General features: G+C 41.4%; 1 protein-coding gene across 1 annotated transcript in view; it reads left to right on the top strand.

The window, feature by feature from the left end:
• The first annotated feature begins 1057 nt into the window (after window positions 1-1057).
• Window positions 1058-11966, top strand: part of prr36a (proline rich 36a) — a 28824-nt gene continuing 17915 nt past the window's right edge. The window contains exon 1 of the mRNA XM_019261636.2: window positions 1058-1338. The gene's annotated coding sequence lies outside the window, so the exon portion shown is untranslated. The remainder of the gene's footprint in view (window positions 1339-11966) is intronic.

Raw genomic sequence — 11966 nt, 5'->3', positions numbered from 1 at the left:
ACATATTTAAATGCTACTGAATGTGAATCAGCCACTGAGTTGTTTGACATGGTGTTTCATATGATACTACCAGCTGAGTAATATAAAACTTTGTAAGAAAAAAATGAAGAAGAAGAAAGGATAAAAGCAAATGCAAGCAAAAGAAGGAATTAAATGATAAAACGAGGAAATTAAGTAGATGTGGATGAAAATATAAAATAGCAAAAGCACATTTTACATAATGCCGCTGCCTCTTGTTTGATGAGAGATTGACAGGAGCCCCATTTGAGATGGTTTTTACGGCTAACAATGTGTGACAAACTGAGGGCAGGAGATGTATTATGGGAAATGTAGGATCCTGTGTTTGTGTTTTGGCCATAGGGGGTGAAAAAAATCAGGATATCAGGCCTTAACGTGATTCTCCCAACTTTATGGAAGTGTAATATTACACTTGAAACATCCCTTCAACCAATTTCAACTGTCCTCCTCTGCCTAGTATAATAATAAGTAAGTATGTAAATGTATTTTTTCAAGTGTCGTGCACCAAATGTACGATGGACTTAGCCAGACACTACACACATAACAAACAAAGGCTATAAACAAGTAGCAGGCAATACAGAAAATAAATGAAGCAGTATTATAATATAATCTAAATCTAATATAATATAATATAATATATATAATATATAATATAATATAATTAATATAATATATATAATATGTAAATATTAATTATTATTATTATTATTATATTATTATTATATTTATTATTATAAATAAACATGGAATGAAGTTGCTCCTCACTGGCCAGGGACTAGTACCCCATGCTGGCCCGGACCGGGTTTGAGACCCCCCCCACCACCACCCTTCAATGCCCCATAGACAGAGCTCGAGCTTGGTTTGAATTTGACGTCACTCCTGCTTTGCATAACCACCAGTCTCGCGCTTTTGATTGGACCGCTCGCGGGATTTAATCTGCATTTTGTTTTATGAGCACCACGCTCCGTCTTCAGTCTGCTGCCGGACTCCTCTGTCACTCCCCCTCCCGCCTCACCACCACCACCACCACCACCACCACCACCACCACCAGCAGCACCTCCTCCTCCTCCTCCTCCTCCTCCTCTTCCCCGCCCGGGTCCATCTTTCATGAAGGGAAGTATCCTGCCGCCGCCAGCCGCTGCTCAAACGTGGAGGGAAGGACGCGGAGAGGGACGCTCGCAGTTGACTGCGCGGATCCATTGTTGGTCCGGTGATTTAATTTACGGCTCTGTCGACAGACTGAGTGCATATTTTGACCCCCGGCGCTGGACCGAGAGGGACGGACGGTCTGTGTCTGCAGGAGTCGGCGGTTGGAAGAAGGTACGTAGAATTTACTACGTTGTAACGTTTCTAGCGCGAGCGGATCGGTTTAAGTTACGGCGCATCTGCTCCTCGTTTGTTTGCAGCACTTTAACCACAAACGACGTGAAAATAAACGCGCAGCTGAGGGAAACTCTCCCTCTTTTTGCTCTGTCTTTTTTAAATGAACCAAACCTCGTTTGTTTCTCTGTGTAATGTGGAGCGTGGAGGCTTGGCTGTGATGATGGATGTGTAACGTTAGCATGGCACTAAACGGTTGGGCGGTGTTTTTTTTATTTATTCATTTATTTTTTGTTTTTACTCCGAGAAAGACATTTTTATTTTGTTGCACTCCAAATGTCATGCTCTCTCAGTTTGTATATCACGTTCAATTCATTGACTGGCTTCATGTGTTTCTCTCAGCGAGCTGCACCCACAGCCTAACACCGCTATTGTTCTTGTGGGGCTAAACCGGGCCTTTTGCTAAATCTTGGAGAATTCAGCGTGTTTGTTCCCAGAGACAAGTGGTGTTATTAAAGCTTCACTTGACGCTTGAAAAACACACAGAAACTCTCAAAACAATGGCTCCAAACGTGAACAACCCCATGGGTCCTTGGCAGGGGGCCGAGCAGACAACACAAGACACAGACTAATAATGTTGGAAATATTGGAGAGTGGGTGAATAAAATGTGCAGTAACTCACACCCATGTGCTGACTAAATGAGAGCAGATCTTGCTTTGCGATTTTCACTTTATTTGGGGGGTGCTGGGGATGTGTTTCAGATCTCCATGTGAAATTACTTTGCTAAAACTTCACCCATAGATATGAAGTAGCTTGCACCTTGCCCACTCATCCAAGTCCTCCTTTCAGTTCATTGTGTGCCGAGAAAAAAAAAAAAGTCATCTGTTTTCATATTTGCATCCATGCACATGGAGTGATCTCATTCTTGATTTGGCAAAGCGACGTGGGAAAAGAGAGAGGAGTTACAGAGAGCCGAGGCAGACTATCGGGCGGCATCGTCTGCAGATCTCGGTGATATAGAGGGATGCTGCTTTGGCTCGGAGTACTCATTACATAATCAGTGTGTTTTGGGACTATGTGGGTGTGGTGGGCAGTGACACTATGCTTGGCTTCAAAATGGTATTTGACATGCAGACACTCCTCTCCCGAAACCCTCGTGCTACTGGTGTCAGGGTGTGTGTGTTGTTGTTGCTGAGGAGTTTCTCGTCACCTGGGTGTGAAACCAAGTGTGCATGATCATTCTCTCCTTTTTCCCCTTCACGCCTCTCCTGACTTTCTGGCTATGCTCCAGGGACTCATTGCAGGGTCACTGATGTGTCCCATTTCAAAGGGCACTGGGATGCAGCCGCCTTCAGTCTGAATTTAAAGGACTCAACTGGTTTATTTGTAGCGCTCACTATGCCAAAATTCAGTGTGCCCTGATTAGTAGTGTAATGGAGCATTGTGTTCAGACTTGTCAATTAATAAAGTTGGGAAATATCATTTTATTTATCAGGTATTTACACATCCAGTCAACCATGGTGTGTTCAAGTGAGATCTCATTACTTCTTCCCTTTATCATAAACCGAGCCTTTTGTTGAAGATGGCAAGAAAAAAAAAGAATAAAGTCATTTTATTTCTTAAACAGTCATTTACAGACAAAAACAAATTCAGTATATTACTCTACATAATGACACTACTTATGTAACTTAGACCCCATGAGGTCTAACTTCCTGTCAGACAGCTTATGAGATTTGGGAGAGATAGTGCTGAGTAAGAAGTACTGTCACTATCAATCACTGAAACAGAGCACATGATTATCTGTTGTTTTGAGGCATACGCAGGTCAGGTCATCAACCAATTCTCATAAGATATTTGAGTGTCATGGTGATAAAATTATGCCAAGTATGATCTTTTGAATCTTTTATAATCTTTAAAAAAAACCTTAACCCTTTAAAAAAAAAGTATTAGCATCTTAGTCTTAGTCCATACCAGAGAACTATTAGTTTTGGTCTCGCTTTGAGGAGCAAGAACACGTTTTTCCTGGTCGTCAGGTCCTGTAAAAGACCTTTTGCCCGATCTGGCCTCTGAATTGGGACACAGCCTGTGTTTTTATATTGTACAGTCACTTCCACTGTCCACACTTCTGTTTCCCCTTCCTCTTCCTGGAGGCTATAGCAAAACAGAAGAGCTCAGAATAGTTATTTCAATTGAATGCATCCTATAACCTTGAGAGGCCTCAAGGGATTGTTTTAAGTGGTTTGAGAAGAGAAAACTGAAAACTCTATCCAAAGAAAGTTGTCATATCCTGGCACCTTTGAACAGGGTGTCTGCCTAGCAGTACAGAAACATAAATTATCTATTATTTGTGTTTATGATTTGCTAAATTACGTTCTTTATTTTATCTGTTGGTTCATTGCTACAAGTTCATTGTATGTTCTCTCTTTCAGCCTCGGTATGTTCTGCCTACTTTTACGACTCAGGCAGGCGCCTAATGGGGTGAAATGTATTTCAGCCATGTGGTCTGGGAGAAATGCAGGTGGTTGACATTGCAACATTTGTGGCAGTGTGACTGTTTAAAATGGATGCCACACACTGGGAAACAAAACAAGCCTGCTGCTCTGTGACTGACTGAGTGAAATACCCCGAATACTTTCTGCCCAATTACTGAAGATTGTTTTTTTTGTTTTTTAAAAATTTCAGTAACCTTCCCAAAAAGCTGCTTTTATCTACGATGTTAAGTTGTTAAGTTGTTTGATATATTGTTGATTAATGCATCTTTGTATTGTTTATTCAGCTTAGTGTGGGTTCATGTGCATCAGTGCAACAGCTGTGAGTAGTTACGATGGTTGTGGATGTCGGCTGGGGGGGAGTCAAGGGTTCAAATTTATTCTCCACCATGATCCCACAATGTGAGAACAGAATGTACACACCAATTACGTTTTCTTTCAACAAGCATCAGTCTTTTGGTATTTTTTATAGTCATTATGGAGCAGACTTTAAAGCTAAAATCATTCGCATCTGAGAGGCCATAAAGAGATTTTTTTTTTTTTTTTAATACAAGTGGTGGGGGTGACCAAAACCAAAAGAGATGCAATTTACTGTAATGTGAGCCAAGGAAAAGCAGCAAATCTTCAGATTAGAGAACCTGGAACCGTCAAATGTTTGGCACTTCTCCTGGAAATGAAACTATATGATCATCTGTATAGTTGTGTATTAGTTTTGTGTTGGTTGAATGTCAGAAAACTGAAAATGCCCCTCAGACGACCACCCACATCCTAAAGATGCAGTGTTAACTGTCCTGAAAATATTTACGTTTGAGAATCTGGAACCAATCAGTGTTTTTGGCTGTTTGGCTCTTAAGAGAACTTAGCTGATCTGTAAAGGCTATCATTTGTACCACAGGGACGTTGGCACTTTTCAGCCTGTCCCTCGTCTGAGAACTCAAAAATCAGGCCAGCTGAATGGAAAGCACAACCCCTGCATACGGCCGGGCATTTGCATCTGCTTGGAAGTCAGCTGCTTCTACAGCCTGCAACCCGTGTCTGTCTCAGCCCCACACCCATTGAAACTCTATCCTGGCCTGCTGAACTCTATCTGTTTGGGATGACGGTCAGGGTTAAACTCATCGCTCATCCTCCAGGTTCGTTGTGTATCTCCCGTGTCCGCTTTTGGCTTTTTCCTCTGTGGGGTGGTGAGACTGCGTGGTGCTGTAACGCTCGTCACTGTGGTTTGGAGGCTGGCACTCTCCTCCCCATTAGGATAAAGCGGTGGACGCTGGCGCTGCATTTTTGAGCACTCAGTCTGTCTGGGGGGTGTGAAGCTGGGCTCGGCGCACTGTAATTATTGAAAGAGTAATTCAGCACTTTCAAAGTCTGTTTTGTTAGTTCACTTCGGGAGCCTTGAATGCCATCTCAAAGACATTTTGCCTTGCCATGTGTGCTTACAGTGACAAAGGTCTACAAATTGCAGCATTGTGCCATTATGTTCTGTATTCTGGTGTGTTTTGTAAACTTGAGTTTAAGTTGAACAGTTCTGCAGTACAAGAAAACCTGTGTGTTGGCTAAAAGCTAGTACATTTTAACTAAATTAGATTTGATATTGGATGGCGATGAATGCTTAACTTGGCTCGGATTGCCTTGCATAGCTGCTGTTTCTACTGAAGCATTTCATCCATTTAGTCATTGATATAAGGCTGTCTGAGGTGAATCGAAGTGCACAGCGCCTATAAGGGTGTGTCTTTGTTGTTACTGAGTAGGCTGAGCATGTTATCATCCTTTTCTCCTCATCTTTATATGCATGAGAAAGTCAGTCATGTATGCTCAGTAATTTGTGAATGTGTGTGTGTGTGTGTGTTTGACACAGTCCAGGGGTGTGGATTTGTGTGGCTGGCAGGCATGGGAGGCGTGGGATCACTGTCCATCTGGCCTCAGCTCACCCTGCCCAGTCAGAGGCACGGTAACTGATCTGGCCCTCGGGCTCTCCAGCATTGTATTGACTATCTGCCTGTGTATAGCCAGTTGGCTGGTACACAGGAGAGTAGCCACTGGCTGGCTTTAATAAAGCAAACTGTCAACACTGGCTTCTCCACAGCCAGCCATTCTTGATTAAATTACTTTTTTTTTGTTTTCATGTTGAATACAAGTTACTGAAAAGTCAATAGCTTTTACCACACAAATGACGTTTTAATTGGTTGACAGTGAAAAGCAACAGGAAATGTGGAAAAAGAGGGAGAGATAGCATGGAACAAAGGTCCTTGGCATGAAACTGGTATGAGTTTTTAATACAGCAGCATGCCTGAGCTAAATCTATTTTATAGCCATGGCTTTATTGTTCTACTCCTACCCCGCTTTTATTTTTCCATCCATGTCCAGCAATCCTATGGCAGCCTTTCTACTCATTTGTGTCACCTTTTTAAAAATAAATATTGAGGTCAAACACAATGTTCACAGTCCATTTGTTGCTGATAATTAAATAAAATTCCCCTCCCCTCACTGACCCAAAAGTGAGAGCAAAAGCAAGCCTGGCCTGGCGCATTATTTTGGTATTTACAATTTAATCTGTGATGTTATGATGTCATGATTTAGCAGTGGACTGTAGCTGCAGACGTGAGTACTAAGTAAACAAACTAGCAGTCCTTAATAAAACAGGATAAAGTTCAGTACATCCGTGTGATAGAGACGTCATCCATTCTCTCTTTCACCCTGCAGCCTCTTCGATATCCCTTGATACTTTTGGGTGAAGTTACCCATGTCAGCTGCTCCCCCGTCCAGTTGCACAAGCTGATCCACTCAAAACCCACCCCCACTCGTCTTGGCATCATACTTGTGGGGGGTTAAACGGTGTGATCTGCATTGTTTGCCTACCCACCCTCCCCCTTGCAGTACCCTAATGTTATACTCAGTTATGCAAGCAAACACTTACGATGATCAGGGTGGATCTGATTACATTCACTCACTGCTTCCCTCCCTGCTTGATGGTACCTCTTTGCTCACTGTTTGCTCTGTTGTCAGCCTGTCGATGGTGGCAGAAGGACCTGGTTGGTGTCTTTTTTTTTTTTAAATCCTGCCAGCGTTAGAACAGATTGTAACCCGTTTCCCTCCAGCCTTCTAGATCACTCCGCCGCCAGTAGCCACCAGTCCTTCCTATTTTGACTGCCACTCCCTTAAAGGCTAACTGGCTTAGTCCACTTAACTTGTAGTCACATTTAACCACCTGCTCTTAATGGCATTATTGAGTAGCTTACAGTCACTTAGCACATGTTAGTGTCCCGTATGGAATTGATTACAATAAGCTGCATGCTTAACGTCAAGTCCAACCCAACCCCCACCTCTCTCCTTGATGAAAGTGTTTTTTCTTTTTCTGCTAAGAGAATTGATCATTCTGTCCCATGGAGCATCCTAACCCATTGTGAGTGGTTTTATAGTTTTTATCTGTACAGGCAGATTGAACAGAATATTCTACAATTGCTGTCTAATGGAGGGTATACAACATATACCCTGCCTTTGTTTACTGAATATCATATTGGAGGAGGGGTGTCGCACATTGTTGAGGCACACATGGGACATTCTGGGCAAATCATTGCAGCTTTATTTTTTTTCTTGTCTTTCCCTTCAGCGCAAGTATACAAGAATTGTCTTTAATGTGCAGTGTGTCGTCTTGTTAGGAATTCAAATAATTTGATTACTCAGCAACAAAAGCCCCATATAATATGTTGTAAATATGAATTGTTTCAAGGAAGACGCCATAACGTCGAAGAAATCTTGCAGACATGGACTTTTTGTAGATTGTTTGTCAAACTACAGAGGGTAATTGTGCCACAATATTATTTAACAATTAGAATTTTATGTGTGGTTGCTAGTGGTTTCTGGGCTCAGAGCTGTATATCATTTCATCTTTAGCTGGGGTTATTCCTGATGTCGGCCTGGTAGCTTGATCAGATTGTATTTGTCCTAGATTCTGCATTGATAAATTACTGCTTAATAATGCACGGCAAAGTTGTGTTTAAGCTATTTGTAGACAAGTCAGTTTATTCAGGACAAACATTTGTCACCGTGAATGCAGTCTTGGGATGAAATACGATGGTGCACTGTAGGTCTTGTCAACACTTGCACACAGTCTTGTTATTTGGACAGATGAGAACGCAGTCAGCTGTGAAAATCATTGAGGGTTAATGCACTTCTTTGTCTACAGATAACGAGGTGCATGGAGTGCCATTCATCTTCCTGATAGGTTTGTGCAAGAGGTGAGGAGCTGCTGTAGGAAGACCTGCCACACACGTATAAAAATAAATAAAAGTTTGATACACAGGCAACCTATATTACTATATACCTATATTAATCCTACAAATCTATGAAGCTCTAGGTTGCTGCATCTTTAGTAACGTTAATTCTTTCCTGTATTTTATACTTTTCTGTCCATGTGTCATTTATTTGTGGTTACACCACCTGCAGCTGCTCAAATTGATTTATGGCAAACTACATAATTTTGATATTGCATGTTTAAACTGTATTATTATGTGACAAATGTTTTAGCAGTAGCCCAGTATGAATAAAAAACAAGCCATAACCCCTTCCCCTTCACGAGGGAGTTCATTAGATGGGTGAGGTCAAATAAAGCAGTGCTGTGACTTTGAGGGATGTTTTTATGTTCTTAGATTGCATGAATGCATCATCCACTATGCAGGATGTTGACAACAGAAGTCGGGAGCTGATAATTAATGTTGGAGTACTTCCTTTCCTTTGGCATAATGCATCCTACTTCAGAACAAAGGCAAATAATAGACCACACATCAATGAATTTTCTTGATCATATTTTTATATTGTACCTAATGTTTTGGCCAGTGGTTATTCTTAACAAGGCATTTATTTATTGTTTTTCCCCTTTTTTAATTGAACAGATCCGTGTTGATTATGGATGCACTGAAATGAAAATTTTCGTCCGAAACCGAATAAAAATTAAATGGTTGGCTGAATACCGAAACCGAATATGAAATGCGCTTGTTAAATTTTTCACAATTTTTTTTACTATTGCATAAATAGCCTAGAATAAATTTGTAGTTTTTTTGTGTGTTTTTTTTTTTTTTTTAAACATCCTTCAAATAGTCCAGTAGAATTTCCAGTTAGTATAATTATTTTTTTTTTATATTGTTAGAAAGCATCATAGTCATTCCGACAGTCATTGAACCGGCCACTTCACTCAAGGCCGAAATGCACTTTTGGGCCATTTTCGCCGAATTTTCAATTTTCGGTGGCTGAATTTTCGGTGCATCCCTAGTGTTGATGCACCATTTTCGGTGGCTGAATTTTCGGTGCATCCCTAGTGTTGATGCACCTGTGAAATCCACTATATTCAGACTGGCAAGATTTAAGATTGATGTTAGATCCCTTTTAATGCAGATGCAAGAGGCATAGTAAGCTCTTGGTTTTATTGTTTATTTTGTGGAATTATTAAAGAATATCATATTGCTCTAACAAAGATGCTCTGATGAACCAGAGCTTGTGGTAGCTCTTATTGTCCCTCCACCAGGAACATGTTGTGTGATCTTTAGATAGATGGGGTGTTCAGAGTATGTGGTTCTGTTTTTAATAAGACATTGTTGAGCGACTGGTGAGAAAGAATTCAAGTGTCTCCTTACTGCCTCCCCCTCCTCAGTGTCCACAAGGAATGGATCTGTTTTTCTTTTTTTAGTGTGTGTTTTGCTCGCTTTCATAGATACAAGGAATTTCCATGTGGACTCATCTGTGCTCTTCACAGCCAGAAGGCCACTGTGCCAAAAGTCAATAATCCAAAGGCTGTGTTGCACGGACACTGATGGTAGCTGACAAGATGCATCATCCTTCATTGGCTTGATGTTTATTGGCTGTTTTGAACCTTGTGCAAGCTGTCACCTTCATTTTAATATCAGACCATGTTGCTGTAGAGAGTAGAGTTGTCACGATACTATACCAGATAAAGTATCACGGTTCCGGGTATTATCACAATACTGCAACATTTTTTATTATTATTGTTTTTATGAACTGCAGTGTATTTGTACAAGTTATAAATATTTATTAATTAATTATAATGTTGTTTGGTGCATGATACTGGGGAAGTAAGAATTAGACTGAAACAAGTTTGAAACAACAAGTTTGTTTTTTTGAGCAAAATTAGTGGTTGCCACTGACAACGACGCCGCGGCAGACTCACTGCTCGGGCCCGATGCTTCTGCCATGGTGAGCGTGTTGTCTTGTGTTTGTGACTGTAAGCCGTGCACGCGTCTGGGCGAGACAGAACTTTAAGCTTGTTGTTTGTTTTGAAGCTAATTTCTATCGAAGCGGAGCCGTCTTCTCTGGAGTTCGTGCCGCCAGAAACACATGAACAGCCAATCAGCTAACAGACGGGTGGACCCAGCGTGCGGAAACAGCCTATCATATCCCCGGACGTCACCAGTAACAGGCAAACAGCCAATGATTCAGCAGCTGTGTAGTTTGATTGCAGTAGTTGCCATGTTGGTTTGTTTACAAGGGATTAGCATGCAGTGAGAAGCCGGGAGAAGCGTAGCAGCGGCTGCTATGTAGCCAAAACTGGCACCGGTAGTATAGTAATCCACTGTAGTACCGTCGTGTAGAATTTCTAGTATAGTAGGAACTGTTACGATTTGGCACTGCGGGGTACCGTGCGTATCGTGCAACTCTAGTAGAGAGTATTGGTATTTCACACTCAGAGGGAGCTTTAAGAACAAAGACTTATTTATTAGTTATTCCTCTCTGTTTTTTGTTGACTAAGTTTGAGAAATGTAAATATAAACCAATAAATTGTCATGGCCAGAGATTGAAGCTTGGTTTTTCAGCAAGGAGAGCAGAGTTAAATCCCATCTGAGCAAATCGATGTAATAAAATGACTGTAGGTCTATCGCTGGGAGAGATGCCCACTGAATGTGATGGCCAGGCTGCATCTCTTGCATTATTAATATGTGACAGTGTTTTGGTTATCATAGTTTCATAAAACTACTACATTGCTTACATTGCTATCTTTTTTTTCTGTCTATGGAGCACACAGTGAATTCTTATTTAGTGTTTTTTGCTTTTAATGATACAATACGACAAAAGTGTGTACCTCTGTGCAGCACACTTCATTGAGTCATGGGTTAGTTTTGTGAGATTGATCTAAGGCTTTGCATAAAGTCACACTTCAAAAGAGATAAAAACTTTGAGTTTCTCTTTCCTTGGCCTTGTTTGGGAAATACCCTCATGTGACTCATGGTGTACAGTGTTTGTATATCAGAGTGAGAGAGGGAGCTGCTAAGATGGAAGCAACTATGCAGCAAAGGGCTCTATAGAGCTGTATATTCACAAACCCTCTGTCTCTCCTGTCAGCAGTCTTTGAGACATGTTTGTGTGTGTGTTCCAACAGCAGATTGAATTTCTCCTCTTCCTCTCTCCCTCTGTCACTTTGCGTGTGTGTGAACTTAACACTCGCTCTGTGATACAGCAGAAACAGCACTACTGCCTTGTATGGTCAGATGGAGCAGCAGAGCTTCACACACACATACTTTTATTTCTCTGAATCGATTTACCTACCCACTTGTAAGATTCTTCTCGCGTTAAAGAGTGTACATTTTGTAGTCTGCATCTGGCCTGTTTCTGAGCTCGAAGCTTGAGCTTGGAGTTAGGAAAACCCCTTCATTTCCCAAACACGATTAAACCTCGTGTTTTTCTTGCCATTCCATTGCTTAGACTGACCACCCTCTTCCTTTTTGCCTTTTCATTCTCGTCTCACAGTTGCGATGCGCACGCACATACACAATACAGCCTGTGTTTGTTCCAGTGTACATGCCTATTCCTCGGACACACACCAGAGGAAAGTTAATGAACAGACCGACAGAGGTGCTTCAGATCTCATTTGTAAACACTGTCTTACTCCACTCTGCTTGTGCTGTATGCCCAACACTCCCAGACCTGTAGCCAAGTTCGAGTTCACCAGGCCAGGTTTGCTTTGTTTTAAATGCCTAAAGGTGCGGTTCACAAGAATGAATCAACTGTGTTTGAAGAATTGAAACAATGCAGGAAGTAGTGGGCCACTAAATTCCAGTTTTCAGTTTTGTTTGTTTGTTTGTCTTTTGTGCAAATGTGTGCACATGCACAGTTTCATCCTACACGTTCTTTGC

Source organism: Larimichthys crocea, chromosome X (genome assembly GCF_000972845.2).
Source record: "Larimichthys crocea isolate SSNF chromosome X, L_crocea_2.0, whole genome shotgun sequence".
Lineage (NCBI taxonomy): Eukaryota > Metazoa > Chordata > Actinopteri > Sciaenidae > Larimichthys > Larimichthys crocea.
This window is presented reverse-complemented; position numbering and strand designations above follow the sequence as displayed.